Raw genomic sequence first — 17172 nt, 5'->3', positions numbered from 1 at the left:
TATTGAGAATTTAACTTCCGGCAGGCACAGTTGGCAGTGGCTTCCAAGAACTAAAAGTATCTGTATATTGGCAATTTAAATCAAGCATTTTTCCACTGCTGAGATCAACTTCCCTGATTCATTATTATCTAAAATTTAATTATCTTGACATTGTTTCTGGGGTGAACAAGATAGTCCCTCAGAAAATTTACCAAAATTTATGCTTAAATTCAACATTTAGTCTACCGTGAAAAAGGAGGAGAGTCAGGCATTCATTTGGCATTGGGTGACCAGCAAATGCATGAAGCTCTTTGAGTGTCTCAGCCTTGAAGGACATTGCTGCACGGAGGGAGGAGAGGAGTCTGCTGACATCTAAGGAGTCACAGAGGTCTGGTGTGGCAGCAATGAGGACCGCAACGGTCTCAGAGTGGGAGAATATCCTACCGATGGTATTTGAGAAAAATTCTTCTCGATGATATGAAGATGGCATTAGGTAACATCAAAATCAGATCCAGAATCTATTTTCACGTGTCCTACTAAGGCTTCAGCACCTCTGAGACTTGCCAATCATCCTTTATAATCAAAGAGAGCAGGCTTCCAGCTTATTTTCTTTTCCCAGGCAACAATACTGACCCATCCCATGAGGAGAACAGATTCCCTCCCTTCTTCCCTGTCTCTCTCAGGAGCCTACGTGATGTTTCCTTCTGCAAGGGCAGAAGGGCCTCCTTTGTTCACCTCAGACCCAATCTGTGGAACATAAAAAACAAGCCACCAGGTGAGAACAATAGCTAATTGCAAGATAACACAATGAGCTGAGTTCTTGTACCCCTCTGGATCATCACCCAATGTACTGAGCGGGTACCATGCATCAGGCACTGCACGAGGCAGGGTGGAGCAAAAGAGCATGAACAGAATCCTCCTCCTGTTCTCAAGACCTACCAGGGAAGATGCAAAATGGATAGACTTACCAGAGTAGATGGTGCGGTAAAGTGTCTTGTTACTTCTTTGTGTCTCCATGGTCTTCTTTCTTTGTAAAATGGGGATAGTAACACCACTGGCCTTGGAGGATGGGTTTGAGGGTTAAACAGAAAAACCCACACACTTAACACACTACCTGGTATGTAATAATCAATGTTATGCCACCAACAGCCTCCTCATCACCATCTTTTGGAAAATGAGAGTGCCAGACTTTGGGTGACACTTGGGGTGAACTTGGATGGCTGGCTTCTGGCAGGTAGAGATCTATGGGGAGAGCAGGGTGACATTCTATGTGAGGTTGCTTATCTGGAAAAAAAGCAAGGGGGTGAAAAAGCTCAAAAGAGAAAGGGTGAGTTTAGAGAACTCTAAGAAATATGGCTTGGCAGGAGGGCAGGTCTATGAAGGGAGGGTCAGCCTGTGGAATGGAGAGCTGGCACCCTGGGGCCAGAGTTGGCTTGAACTGGTAAGCAGGGGAGACCTAGGAAACGCCTAAAGCCAAAACCCATCTTCACATCTATGCATTGGTTAATTTTCACCTGGAAAAGAATATCAGTACCCGCCCCCTCCCCCACTAGGATTTGAAGTCTAAAATAAAATGACAGTCAGCAATTACTTTAAATCATTGCTCCCCACTATTTCTATCCGATAGAATCAAATACGTGAAATGTGATGCCAGCCGGTGTAGCCGGGGAGGGGCCCCTCACGGGCAGAGCTGGGGGCCCCTCGTCAGGCCATTTTGCCTTGGGCCTTTTGATAGGGGAAAGGAGGACAGAAAGGGGACAATTAGGGGAAAGGGGACCAGTCAGGTGGCAGTTACAACATCCAAATGACAGGTAGACACATTGATCTGGTGTGTCCCGACCAAGGTGACTCAGGAATGTACACACCATTACTCCCTGGTCTTTCTCCTCTGCAGCATGGCTTCTACTCAAGCAGAGAAATGGGAATCCCCATCATCAGAAGCCCAACTCACATGCCCTTTGCCCAATGCTCCCCACAGGAGAAACTGAAAGAAAATCCAAGTCTATTCCCTTTAAGACTGTGGCTCCTAGCCTTCCTACAGGCAAAGTTTGGATGAAGGGTTGTAAGCACTGTTGACCTTTCCGAATGCAATGAGGATCTCAGTATGAAACCAGCTCCTGGTCTGAGGACAGCCTGTCTCAGGAGACCCCCTTTCCTCCTTTCACCAGGCTTGGGATGAATGGGCACAGCCTGAGACATAGCTGGTTGGACAAATCACCTCAGGAGGGGATGGAGAGGGGCTTCTGGAGAGGCCGGTCCCAGAGCTGTCTCCCCTCCCAGTTGCCTCTCCTCTGGAAAGTCTGCTGGTCTCCCTCTGGCCCAGCATGGCTATTGAGATAGGGGGATGAGTCTTTTGACAGGATCCATCGCAATGCTTACAACACATGGGTCAATCAATGCTCAATGCTTCTAATTTGGCTCATGAATAGAGTGGGGTAAGAAACGCCTAAAGCCAAAACCCATCTTCACATCTTCACAGCATTGGTTAATTTTCACCTGGAGAAGAGTATCAGCACCACCCCCCGGTACGCCCCTTGCTGGGATTTGAAGTCTAAAATAAAATGACAGTCAGGGATTACTTTAAATCACTGCTCCCCACCATTTCTGTCCGATAGAATCAAATACATGAATTGTGATGCCAGCCGGTGTAGCCGGGGAGGGGCCCCTCACGGGCAGAGCTGGGGGCCCCTCGTCAGGCCAGTTTGCCTCAGGAGCTTTATTTCTTCTTCTGCATGGCAATGGGGGGTCTGGGGACCCTGATAGTCTCAAATTCAATTCCAGTCTTAGAAAAAGCAAGTGCCAGGCATAGTCATATGGTCAATATTAGTCTTACCCCCAATCCTTTCCCCTCACTGATAACTCTGGACAACAGATTCAGGACTGTGGGAAAGGAAAACATGAGTCAAGAGAACATGCTAGCTGGGAGCCAGGAGCTGCCCTTGGGCGTCTGGGGCTAACACAGGCGGGCTTCTAGCAGATGGAGAGGGAGAGGCAGCTCCATGAGGGGACAGCTAGTGGTCAGATGCCTTTCCTCTCTGCTTGATCCACAAACCACAGAGAAAACAAACCCTGTGACTCTCTGGGAAATTGTTTCCTGGGCCAATTATCATCATCAACATGTTTATCAAATAAAAAATCATTTAAAAAAATATCTCTGTCTTATCAGACTTATATGAATATGTGGAGGGTGGTGCCAGGAGCTTTTTATAGGGGCTGAGCACAGAGGTGTCTGTGGCCACACACCCTTGTCTGGCCCTCTCCTAAGTGGTAGGAACAGTTCTCAGGCTTAGAATCTATAGGGAATGTTGCTGGGGACACTTGGCCTGAGGGACACTTTCGCAGAATATGGCATTCCTGGGCATTCACTCACATCCTGCCTGTCCTTCACCTCAGTGGAAAAAACAAACCATTGAGACATGATCCTGACCAGCCAGTAAGGCCCACTGACTAGCAAAGGAACTCATTCCTGTCTCTCAGTGAGGCGGATTCAAATCCACCCCTCACCAAAATAACCACAGTCCTTCCACAGCCCCTACTGTGTGCACCAAAGACCTGCTGCCCTGTCTTATTCTGTGGCGGGACAGGGGGCGGGGGGTGCTGGCAGGGTGAATGTCTCCAAGTCCTTCCCACTGACTTGGCCGAAGCCCCTTAGCCTCCTGGTCCATGCTGTGCAGGAAACATGGTCCACGCTCTGAGCATTCAACGGGCCTGAGGCAGGGATGAGGGGGAGCAGACTCCTTAGATGCCCCGTTGCTCCCTGGAGCACAGAGCGGAAGAAGCCCGACTCGCTGGGCTATAGCAGGTGGAAAGGAAGCCCACCCGTGAGCAGCCCGGGCCTGGACAGAGTTGCAGGCTCCTGTTACTCATAATCCTTTGGGAGTGTTGATCTCCTTCTGCAAATAAGCCTGTTTTCTGAGGATCAGTTCTGAGAGGGTGCCAGGAAGAATAGGAGAGCTTCCTTTCAGTTTCCTTTCTCCCTCAAGGCCGCCTTCTGGAACAAGAAGCTGTCACCAGCCTTACCTGGATTCCCCTCAAGAAGAAAGAGATGGGGTACTATTTCCTCCTTCAGGATAAATATTTTACCTGATGTATCAAAGCCAAAATCTTTGGGCCCTTCATCTCATGACTTTGAGCCAGGGTCTGTCCTTCATACAAACCTGATACTGGATTTAAAGGTCAGCACGTCTTCTTTTGTGGTAGGGCGCAGGGGTCTCAGACAGGAGAGGGAGAGAGAGAGAGGCATAGGGGCTATTTACTTCAAATCCCCTAGAAGGAGGCTTTGTCACTACTCTCTAGAGAGTGATCACTATTGTTTTTACATTTGGGGCCTTAATCAGATGCTCCAGTATCTTTCTTTTATTGCTCGTCCCCTTGTCATCCTTAATTGAGCCTGCCATGGCATTAGATAATTACATTCAGCCTCCCCGGCTCCCCCTTCACAAGCCTTCTTGGAAGGCTGAGCTCATGACTCATCTTTCTCCGATATAAAGTGACTCTCTGAATTCATCAATACCTGACATGGGGCTGCCCCCATCCCCATTAGGCACCGCATCATTGACTCGTTGGTTAATTTCAGGATTTGGTTCAGCGTCATAGGAATGGTTGCAAAATTTTTGTGACACCAGGCTCTTGTAGCCCATCAGTTCATACAGGACCCAGGAGTAACCTCCAATATTAAGTATAGTTTAGTCCTTGCAAATTCCTAGGTGAATAGCGCTGGCCTGGGAATGAGCCACAGATGAGCCACAAACAGGGCCAGTGCTCCTCCCAACCAACCGCTTTGTCTTCATAGGGTCAGGCTGCTGCGTGTTCAGGGGGCTGTCATGAAACCATTGCCTGCCCCCTCTTCTGGAAATGTCTGTCCCTCTACTCTTACCTGCCATAAACCACTGCTACTGGGGTCCTCATCTGTCTCAGCTCTCTCTCCTCTTCTCTTCCCTTGGAAAGCCACAGAATTCTGAAGACTAGAGGTGAGGACCCCAAGGCCGACAGCGATGACTTCCTTCTTGTTATTGGCAGAGCCTACACATCTGGGTTGTGCTTACCCCAGACCCTCTCATCCCACAGGTATGGTGTGGTGAATCTGGAGTCTCCACCTTTCCGGTCCATGCCTCCCGGCCTCCGGACCCTTCACACACTGGGGTCTCCATCCCACACTCCTCCAGCCCTTCCCCGCAAGAGTCCTTGGATAAGTCGACCCTGAGGGATAAGAAAGTCTTATTTTTATAGGGGCCACGTAAGGAGCAAGTTGACTTTGCACTCAGTTCAAATTCAGAGTGTGTTCTCTCACTGAAGCAATGTTTTCAAAGGAATGTGTATTTTTATTACTAGGAGGAATATAGTTCAGCTCTATTATGGTACCTGTGAAATGGTCTAGACAGCAATCCATTATCGAGCTGAAAGCTGTCTATAACCCAGTTTTGCACGGGAGCCCAACATTCCTCCTGACCGAGCCAAGCTTCTGCCTTCTACTTGACAGAAGCAACCTTTGGCAGCACAGGGTATGGGCTAAGACACCCCCCTGGGACCCCCACTGCAGCAGAGAGGGTCCTGGGACCTGGTACCAAAAGTCCGGGTTCCACTGCTAATCTGTCCACCTTGGACACTGCTGTCCTCTGGGAGACTCTGTCTTTCCTCAAGGGCAAAACGAGAATGGTGTGAAGGTGAAGAGACGTGATCATTGCAAAGAACCTCGGAGACAGTAGGTGTGCAAGAACTGTTGGATGAATATGAATTCCAGCAGAATAATAAGAGATACCTTGAGATCCTAAGGTCATTTACAGGTTGTGCAACTCTGTCATCACTCTCTTGGTTTCCAAAGACTGATATCTCCCCGCCCCCTTCAAATCTCACTCAACTTCCAGTCGCCGGCTCCTCCTCATCTGACTGGGGACTGTTCCCGTGCCCTAAGTCTTACACCTTTTGCTTTGTGTTGGAGACACTGGCATGCCCGAGACCAGAGCAGCCACTCCGCACCCCCACCCTTGACTCAGAGAGGAGATGTGAGGAGCTTTGCCAGACTTAGCAAATGCAAATACAGGGCATCCAGTTAAATCTTACTTTCAGTTGAACGACAAATATTTGCACAGGACATTCTTAGAATTAGAAAAATGACTCATTGTTTATCTGAAAGTCGGAGTTAATTGGGCACCAGGTATTTCGTGTCAGCCCTAGGCACAGAGTGTGTTCGTATCATGTACGTGATGGGTCAGATGTCCTCAGGACAGCGTCACTGAATGATAAAACTCTCTTCAACCCTGAGCAGATTCAGGATGTCTCGGGGGCCAGGCTTGTGTCTCCCTTCCCCCAGGGATAGCCCTCAGCCAGCGATGGGTGGAAGTTGGAGGATCAATATCTCAGCCTTTTCGTCCCTGGGTGAGGGCAATACATCAGAGGGGTGGCTTCTCTTCTACACTGTCCACAAGTTCTGCACTGGGACTGAGCCCCGAACACCCACAGGGGTAACCATGAGCAGTGAACCCATTATAGGCTTCTCTCTTCCCTTCTCTGTCTCACTTCCTGACTCTCCCAACAGTGCTCCCTGGGCCACCTCCCAAATAAACTCTCTGCCCAGAGATCCATGACTCAAGGCTGGCTTTTGCAGGCCCCCCCACCTAAGACAAAGCTGAATGTTCTTTCTCTCTCTCATGGCAGACTGTCCAGCCATCTCAGCCCTCAGAAATCACCAAAGGTTAAACTCAAACGGTGCTTCCAGAAAATACAGAACCGGGAACCCAAGGATGATATCAGGAGTGCTAACACACTGATTGGCGAGGTCTGTAGAGACGCCAACAACCAAAGGAGACACCCATGGGAGAAGAGCTCAGCCTTGCTCTCCCATCACCAGCCTACCACACCAGGAGCCATGGAGTGGAAGAGCCAGTGTTCTGTGTTCGTGGAAGAAGGTTGGCATCCCACTTCCCGTCCTGTCCTTCTGGAAGTTAACCCTGCAGCCCAGTCACAGATTATCACTGCCGAGGCCATATGCTCTCCAGGAGCTGTCCTATGAGAAGATTCTAGGATTCCGGGGGGGCGGGGGGGGGGCGGGTCAGCTGTCCTAAGACACTGGGAAAGGCAAGGGTTTGAAGCCAGAGCAATCTGGGCTTAAATCGTGGTCTGCCTCTCCCTACCTGTGATCCTGGATGAACAGCCTCTGTTTGCTCACCTACACAATGAGAGTGTGATGACTCTCTTGGGTGAATTACATGAAATAATGTATGTTGGGGCCAAACGCTGTGTGGCAGTCAGTAAATTACTCCTTCCCGATTGTAACGTACCAGCAAAACCAAGGGGGCAAGAACGTGCTCTGGTATAATGCTGTCAGCGCCCTGGTAGCCATCCCAAGCCCTGTCTCTCACTCAGGCTGGAAGTCAGGCAGGGATCTCGTTAATTGATTCAGTAGCCTTGTCCTGCTCAGCTCTTCCCCCCACCTTGCCTTTCTCCTGGCTATCAGGGAGGTTCTGCAAAGATTGCCACCAGCAAGGCCGTCCAGCCTTATTCTAGAGCAGATCCCACCAGTAATTTGCTGTGATGGATAGTGTGCCTCAAACTGCGCGTGTAATTGTGGTAAGCAGGCAGAGCAGTGGAGCCACCGTGTTTAGGAAATTCAGACTTGCAGGGAACACGGCACTGCCTAAGCCACAGTCATTCCAAAATTAGACCTTTCCTCTACTCCATCATTACATGGGCAAGCAGTCAGAACACTTCCTGAATACGAACCACATATCAGAAGTGATTTATGGAAACATCCACATGTGCATGGATGGCTGGCAGAGGGAGGGAGGGAGCCTCGGGGTTGGCCCCAGACCTCACCGCCACTCTGCACATCTCTGCCGAGACCAGGCACTGATCGCCTCAGCCGCAGCCCTAGCGGAACGACGGCTGCCCCTCTACCTCGGGGACGGGGAAAGGCCACCGTCCACTGGGGACAAGAAATGTAAAGTCCTTTCAGTTCACAGACTTGCCAGACCATAAGCCCCCTCGCCATGCATGTTAATAGTTCAGATGCCCTGGGTCCTGCCCTAAAGGCACTGATCCAGTGGGACTAGCTCGGGGCCAGAGCATCTGTGCTGAACAGGCTCCCTCAGTTGGTGGTTCTCAAACCGTGGCTGTACATGAGAGTCACTGGGGAACCTGCAACTATCTGGTGCCCAGGCCCCAGCCCAGACGGGTGACATCAGGGCTGCTGGCTGTGGCACCCAGGGATGGGGGCTTTTTTAAGAGCTCCAGGTGATGGCAGTGTGAGTTTGAGACTCAGTGCCCAGGTAATTTGTAAAACAGACACGTTTGGGAAATACAAGTTCAGGGACAAAAGCCTAACTAGGAGAACTGAGTGCTTTATTTATTTGTCATCAGCAAACTGTAATTCAGCCTATCTGATGTCTTCGGCAGATAAAATCAAGTTGTGGGGGCTGATTCCAAGCATTTGTTCTGAAACCGGGCTGATCCTTAGACTCACCAAGTTTACTCATTTTTCCAATACAGTTCCCCAGATCTCAACTCCCATAGTTATATACTTTTTAAAGGCCCCATACGTCATTTGGATGCTCCTCAGGATCTGGGAACCAGTGGCTTCAGAGAATTTATAAAAGGTTTAATCTTTTGATTTATAATTATGTAGGAGACATGAGGGTTTGAGCCACAAGGAAATTTAACGGTGACTGAACATTTCTAGACATATTTTTATTTTTTAAATTTTTGTTAAACAAAAAGATGTTTGGTTGATGACTAGAAATCCTAAAATAGATGTCATGCTCTAAATTTCTAATTTGGTGTTTCCTTAACTCTTGAGCCCTCAGAAGCCGTGGTAAGGTAACTCCACCGCTCAAGTTGATTTTCCCATCTCGGGGCCACTTCTAGCCAAAGCAAGAAAAGGCTCGAATCTCCTCCCTTCCCTGTCCAATCGTCACCGGGGGGGGGGGGGCAAGGGGGTAAATTACCGAATCGGGCGATCCCTGAGGTCCCCAGAATCATCTCCTGGGTGCGGTGCTGTTGCAGGCCAGTTATTTCCTGGGGGTGCGCCCCCTGGTGACAGCGTGCGGGATAACTTCTGATTAGTGCACCAGGAGGGCCTTTGCGCTGCCTCCTCCGGGGGTCAGGATGTGTGAGGCTTGGATTTATCTCAGTCAGGCTTCTCTGAGCCACGCATTTCTCCGCGAGTCTCCCAAATTTTGTTTTCAGCCCTGCCAAGGGCAGATTAAATGGCTACATGAATGGGAAAATGGAGGAGGCTTTGAAACAGATGGTTGGCTGTGCAGGCTCAGCGACTTGCCAGGCCCTGGATTGTGCTGCCATATGAATGAAAATCCCACCGTGGCTGGGTTTTTATTTCTCCAACCTATGGATGACAGCCGTTCCCTGGTCCCCCTGGCAAGGCAGCCTGGAGCAGTTACCTGCTATTATTTGCCTCCCAACAGGGCTCAGCTTCTCGCCTCTCTGGATTTTCCTGGTTCCTTTCTCTGAAAAGGAGTGCCATTCTAGACTAATTTCCTGATGGTGTAAATGATTTAGCAGGGCTGATGAATATCAATAGAGCTGCAGATGGGTTTAAGGCTCCTAATGAATGTGACAGTCACCAGTGCCAAATATTTTTCCAACTTGCATTTAGGATGAAAACATGCTTGAATAGTGCCCACAAAGCTTACTTCTTTAATTATGCATTATACATTTTAAAGTCAGGAGACAGGTGTCAGCAAATTATGTCACAGATGAGAAGCTGTGTACAGGGCCATGCGCTGACTGCACGCGAGCCACAGAGCCCTGGGTTCAAATCCCAGCTCTGCCGCTAACAAGCTGTGTGAATTTGAAGAGGTTATATAATTTCTCAAAACTTGATAGCAAAATGCAGATAATAATACTTGCCCTTAGGCATTTTAAAAATAATGAGCATGGGGACATGTAGCATGAGCAGCATTCATAATTCAACAAATAATTATTATGTCCTACTATGCAGAAAGGGGTGCACTGCGTGCTGGGGAGTCAGAAGATTCTGGAAACTCATAGGTGAAGGAAACAACTAGATCAATGGTATGCCAAGGGCAGGACAGAGAGAGCCCCCCCTCCCCCCAGCCCCCCAGCCTCAGGCAATAGGGTGTGTGTTGTCTGCAGAGACATGTTCCAACAATTCTAAACAATATCAGTGATGAGATACTCTTTCCCGCAACAATTTAGACCAACAAAAAAAATCACTTGTTGGTCTAAGTTCTAGAGAGCTCTTGTGGTTATTATTGGGTATAAATACTATATATGTAAGGTTTGGAATATCTCATTTTTAAAATTACTTATCCTCTAATAAACATTGTATTCTATCTGGAAGTTAATTGGAAGAGCTGCCAATTACACAACGGGCCGCCCCGCCCTGCCCTCGCCCCCCAACATACGTGGATTCGGCCCCAGGAGTTGGTTCCAGAGCAAGTTTGCAACCATTGGAAACTGTTGGAGCAACTGGTTCTAGAGCAGGTTTTGCCTCTGACCCTGGTGGTAGCATCTTTTCCTGCATTTAAACGGTAGATTTAAAACAAACAATAGCTGCTCAGTGATTGCAAAACCACACACATAAAGATCTTTGAAGTATAACGATTCTGTCATTTATGCAGAGATTCTGTGTTTTAAATTGAAAATAAGGAAAACTGAACGGTGAGGTATAATATTTTGTTTTGCAAGTGCACATTTTAGTTCATACCTGACATGTACTGAATTCAAATTCTCTTTAAATTTGCAATTCACCTTCTTTTTAAATTATTATTTAAATTATTAATTATTTGCTTTAAAACTAAAGAACAAATCAAGAAAATAATGATTATTGCAAATTATTAATGTGATAATTGCTGAAATTAATTACTGAAAATAATTTTATCCTACAAAGAAGGGAGTGTTAAGCAATGATTCACTCCAGATGTCAAATATGCAAGGTACCTCACTGCATTGAATTAGACGGTTTATTTTTTAAAGATTGTAAATTGACATAAATGATGGTCCTTCCTCTTCCAACACGGCCCTACTCAAAGACAGAAGTTCATGATGGAAGAACTAAGGTGTCTGTAGTCCTTCCGAAGATCTGACTCTGGGGCCCTTTATATATATCAAGCCTGAACCTGGCATCTTACAGACATTATTTAGGCTTCTCAGTGGTACAGTGAGATGCGTATGACTATTGCGATTTAAACAATGAAGAAATCAAGGCTGGGAGTGACATGGCTGGAGTTGACACCATGGATTTACCTGGTTCTGAAGCTTGTTCTCTTAACCACCATGCCATCAAAAGGAGGGACGCGGAGGCTAACATTTCATTTCTTGACTAGATTGCTGGAGAGGCTTTAGGACAATGAGATGCTAGACTTTGCTTGTCTAAACAACCATGCAATTAGACAAGACACTGATGCTCACAAATCAAATCAGTCTCTGAGCTGAAATGCCGCACAGAAATTATGGAGAACCTCTTCATTCACAGAGAACAAAGCTGAGGCCCTGAGAAATTCTTGCACTAACAATCACATGACTATTACTGGAGCAAGAAACCAGGTTTTTGTCCACCTACACCATGCTGCCTCTGGGCGTAAATTATACACAATAAGCTCTTTTTCCCTTTCCAGTTCTCTCACTCTTATTTCCACAGGTTTGGGCTTGGGAAGGGGAGACTCTAGATGCATGACGCTTTAGCTTTGAGAGAGCAGGATGACAATGTTGCCGATAGAAAGGAGAGGTGTGTGGACCAGAGTTACTGCAGGTACCTTGGCTGGGATGACTTGGGGTATCTACTACTCTCCTTGGGATCTACTATTCAACTTCTCAGACACTGCTTGATATTGATGGTGATAACCTGCTTACACCTGGAGAAAGCCTCACCTTTCCTTTCCATGTAGAAACATGGGAGGGGCTTATGTAGAACCATGCTCTTTCTTCTCTTCTTGAGTTGTCTGTTCCTAAGAGGTTTTACAACATTGTTGCAGCCCAGTTCATTGCCTGCAAGTTGGTTTCTCCATGTAGAAAATGAGCCCCTAGCTTAATCATTACAAACTTTGCACATGATTATTGTTAAATGCAAGTTCCCAAGCTTCACCCCAGAAGCTCTGATCCAGTAGGTCCGAGTGGGGCCCTTGAATCTGCATTTTCAATGAAAGTTTGTTGCAGGTATTCTATAAACTCCACTTTCAGACGCTCCGAAACAATGACATTGTTCTTCAATTCTTCCCAGCTCTTTTCGAATGACGGGTCCTCAGTAAGTGTCTGCTGATTGGAAATTAAGGCCACTTTTATCCTTCTACTGCACATATACACTATTTGGAAAATTTCGTGACTACCTCAGACTAGGCTTATTTTAATGAACACGGATGTTGATTCTAAAAGCCATCACTCTCAGACATCATTCATAGTGGGCTTTTTTTGTTGTTGTTTTTTAAAGGATCCTAAGGTAATGTGTTAAAGGAGAAGTTGCTTAATCAGCAATCTGATTTAGAAAAGCATTGGCAACTTTTATTTCATTAACTGTTAGGAAATAGATTGAAAGGTAGAGTAAGAAATCATAATCCATATGTAGGTACTTTTAACAACAAAAAAGATTTAGCTTAGAAAAAAAAATGCATTTCCCTTTCCTGATAATATAAAGTCCTCATAATATTTGCAATGTCAAAAAAAGAACTGACTAGCAAGATTCAGAGAACCCAAAGTCAAAGGAAACCCAACAGTCATTTTTGCAATAATGAGACCTCCCAAGCATAACAGAGGTGGCAGAAATTGGAACCTGATAGAGTCTAGGAAATCTAGGATATTCTCTTAAAATTAAAAAAAAAAAAATCCTAGGGTTCTTCTGCCAGTTTTTGTGACAGTCATTATTTTTACCCTTACATCAAAGTTTTAAAAGATGAGTAAAACAATAGGAAGCATATGTTTCTCTAACATTTGTCACCAGTTTGTGAGACGAGGACTTGGTGATTTGCTCTATATGTTATTACAGGGCATCAGACAAGGTCTTTACCAATTATTATAATACCTCCTGGCTTTAGTGGACTGCTGGTGGGGTTTACCATTATTTTCAAGAAATTCTGGTTGGAAATCCATTTGTCTTATGTGACTTCATAAAAGAATTATTGTAGAACCTGAAATTGAGCCACTTGGAAGTTTGGTGAGCAAAAGTAAACTTCCTGTTTTAAAAGAATTTCACCTAAAAGCTAAGGCAAGCCATTCTAAACCAACCATCTGTGTGGGTCTAATTTTAAAATAAGGATAATTCAAAATTCAAAACTCTCAAGAGCCTTCTTTATCATGCTCTTCCAATCATGCCCTGTCTAAAGCTCTTTGAACTTTGCATCTAAATTCCTTAGAGGTGGGACTCCTGGGTGGCTCAGTTGGTTGAGCGTCTGCCTTCGGCTCAGCTCATGATCCCAGGGTCCTGGGATGAGTCCTGCATGGGGCTCCTTGCTCAGAGAGGAGTCTGCTTTTCCCTCTGCCTGCTGCTCCACCTGCTTGTGTGCTCTTTCTCTCTCTCTGACAAATAGATAAAATCTTTACAAAACAAATAAATTCCTTAGGGGTGCTGCTATCTCTTGAAATAGCGGAGACATGTTTCCTGGTCATCTGCTAGGCTCAGTCTCAATTTATTCTGACCAAGTGAGGAGTCAGATTAGGACCAATCACATACCTTGAAAAGAACATCTCTAAATCCCAAGGTAAAAGAGCAAAGACAATATAACATTTTAATTTCCCTTGATATTAAAGAATATTCTGAAGACGCCGGTTTAAAAATAGAGCGACTAAAACTTAAACAGACTTACATTTTTCAAAATGAACCACAGTGGGAACAAAAATAGAAGAAAATTCAACTTCAGGACATAATCTCCTTGGCCCTCAATTTCTCTAGATCAGATCTCCTACAGAGTGGGGGAAATAGCTTTCTTCATAAGAAATGCTGGCTAACTTAATTTTTTTCCACAAGTAATGCTGGATGTGAAGATCTCTGTCACCCACACTTTCAGGAAAAAAGAAAATGGAACACAGGAACATTATCTTGTGTTTACATTTCATGATGACTTGTTCCTCAATTTACTTGAATTTACAGACAAAACAGCCCTTCGGCAATTCATTCATCTAAAGCAATGAATTGTTCCCACAGTAGACGACCAAAAAATTAAGTGGTTCCAAAAGACTGTATTTTTATTCAGGCTTTTAAAATGAGCCCCAAATGAATGTGGAGTCTTATGGGGTGTGCCCCTCTTTCTTTAAGCTATTAAACCTAATCTTGCTCTTCCCTGATGTTTGCAGATGTAAGAGCGTATCAGAGGCCTTGTTCAGACATACCTGCAGGCTCTCCCTGTCTGAAAAGTTCCAGACCTGGTCTGGTGGAAATCACAGCAGACTGGGGGTCAGGGGATTCATCTTAGGCCTTCTGCTTTATCTGTATGACTCTGTCTAAGTCATTTAACCTCAATGTCCACATCTATAAAACGGGGAGACTGGCTCAATCCTTTTAGCTCTAGCTTTCTAGGTTGTATGACATATCACTTGCAAAGTGCCTTCACTAGTCAAAAGAAAGATACAAACCTCCAAATAATAGGAACCTGTATGACTGATAAAGATAATAGCTAACATTCACTGAGGCCCTGCGACATGCTAAACAAAATGTTAAGTGCTTCGCACTTACCACACTATTGGAAAATAGGAAGTTGTTTTTTTTTTTAATTCTACACATTTCAGTGTAGAATGCTCCAGAAGCTTTAATTGCTTTTATATACACTGCTTGACTCAGCCAATATAAAAATCACAGTTATGTTATGACATTTATATATCAACTTAACAAGATGGAAGGCATCAATGATCAAGGTAAATCTTCAAAGTGACTTATAAAGAGAAATCTCTTTTTATAAATATTCAATGTAACATGGTAGAAACACATTTAATATGCAGATATGCCAATTTCACTTATCTGAAGAATATGAGACATATAAAGGGCGCAGGGCCCCCACAAGTGACAGTCCAAACTTCTTCCTGGTAATGAATTTGTTGAGGTTAAAGCATCCTGAGAATGGGAACATTGATAATAAAATATTACCCAATGTTTACAGTTCAATTTCAGTGAATGCTGGTTTCCATCTCAAAACAGAATACCAACTTGCAAAGTCTTGCCAATATTCCATGGAAAACTTGGTGAACTAAATTTGCTCAAGTCCAACAGATCTCACCCTTTTGTGACTTTTTTGGCATCTGCACCTCCAGCCACTTGAAAATGTGTACTTGAGCCAACCAGCACATAGCAGAATGAGACCAGCTAACTTTGCACACTTGAGGTATTTCTGGTAGCCAACATGTTGCTAATGGAAACTTTTTGATCCTTGAAAAGCAAATTAAGTAACAAGTTATAATAAATCATAAATACATGTGATGATAATTATCAATCAAAATTCTCTCATCATGAATTAAAGAAAATGTGTTGTAGATATAGAATGTTCAAAATTTTATAAGTTGTGCCTGAAATGTTGTCTTTTACACTAAAAAAAAAAAAAAACAAAAAACAACTAAAGATAGTGGAGTTCAACTTCATCATGAAAGAAAGTGAAATTCTATACCTAGAGGAGGCATTTAAGATCATCAGTGTTAGTTTAGTTTCAAAATTTTACTAAGCAAAAAGCAATGTCCACATACAGGAGTATGAACATGCCCCTCACCCCTGCCAAACATGAAACTTAACTCCCTACATGCAAAGCTGTAGTATAATGAAAAGGAAAAAGGTTAGAATTATTGTTATTCTTTCCAGAACTTTTAAACTTCAAGATGTTTAAATTAAAATTCAGGCCTGAATGTCTTGGGGGCAGAATTGGGTCCTTTTATAATGATCCAATATAGTTGTGTCTCCACCTTCTTCAATCTCTGGCAGACATGTGACCTTGCAGAAATATACTACAAAAGGGATGAAAATTATTGAATAGAGTGTTTTCTTGCTCCTTTCCTTCATGCCTCACCTACACAATTCAATGACCATCTACATACCAAAACTATGTCAACTATTCACAAGAAAATATTCATAGTGTCCTAACAGACAGAGGGATTGAGCCCACCTACTCAAAACTGGGCGGATACAAGTGAGCTTGGCACAGAATTCTTGTATCACACCAGTAAGGTGTGCAGTTTAAGGGATCTAGGGAAGGGCTCTTGCTCTAAGAATAGCCACTGTTAATGTACCTTTGTACAACTTTGTACACCTTTGTCCTCAAACCTGACATTTTTCTAACAGTACTTTCAAAGATACAGGGTGAAAGTCTGGGAGAATCCATTCATTCATTCATTTTTTTTTTTTTAATTTCAACAAATATTTATTGACTGCCTACCATTCCTCTAGGAGGAAGTCCTGGGGATACAAGAAATAAACAACGAATAGACAAAGTGTCTGCCCTTGTGAAATTATATAACAATGGAGGAGGCAAAGGTGGAATAGGATATAACCAATGCGTTCACGTGAATGAATTTTACCAAGTTACTTTCTCCTATACTGGTAACACCTGGGGTACAAAGAGAGAACTGGGCACTTGACTGGGGAAACGAAATATAACTGTGTCCTCATTCCTTAACTTTTCTCTGGTCTATGTCCTCTTCGATGGTGTCACTCTAAAGTTGTGTATTTGCCACTAAGACATGTTAGAAAGACATTTAAACTTTTATGTGGAATAACAGTGCCAAGTATTGATCCGTGTTTTTTTTTTTCTCTTGGTGTTTCCTTTTTTCACTAGTAGGGAAAAACTCAAATTCACGTCGCTCTTTAAAACTACTTTCATTAGAGTCTTAGAGTTTTTCATAAAGGTTTACGGGGAGGAAGCTAAGCAAAGGGCTTGATGTTTAACTAAATGAAGTCAAGGCCCTTATATAAGAGTAAAGTAACAGAATGAAGGTAGGCCACAGAGCCGGTGTGTACATTACAACTTTAGGTGAGTGAACTTGATTTCTAGCAATAAACATTCTATCAAACTCAATTTCCTTTCACAAACTTATAGTGAGTAAATGCAATTTCCCATTCCAAGCAAATATGTCTCTGAGATTAAGGATATAGTCCAGAGAAGATAACAATAAACTTTAGAGTCAGCATTTCTCCAAGGAAATTCTTGCAAACTAGTCGGAGAATGATTTAATGGCAACAAGATACGGAATAAATATAAACACGGGGGAAAAAAGACCTTCACTCCAACCTTGCTGTTTGTATTCTTAGTGTAT

This window comes from Leptonychotes weddellii, chromosome 1 (assembly GCF_054177405.1).
Source record: "Leptonychotes weddellii isolate Sample4059 chromosome 1, ASM5417740v2, whole genome shotgun sequence".
In the NCBI taxonomy this organism is placed as follows: Eukaryota; Metazoa; Chordata; class Mammalia; order Carnivora; family Phocidae; genus Leptonychotes; species Leptonychotes weddellii.
The sequence above is the reverse complement of the archived record's forward strand: the minus strand, read 5'-3'. Positions refer to the sequence as shown.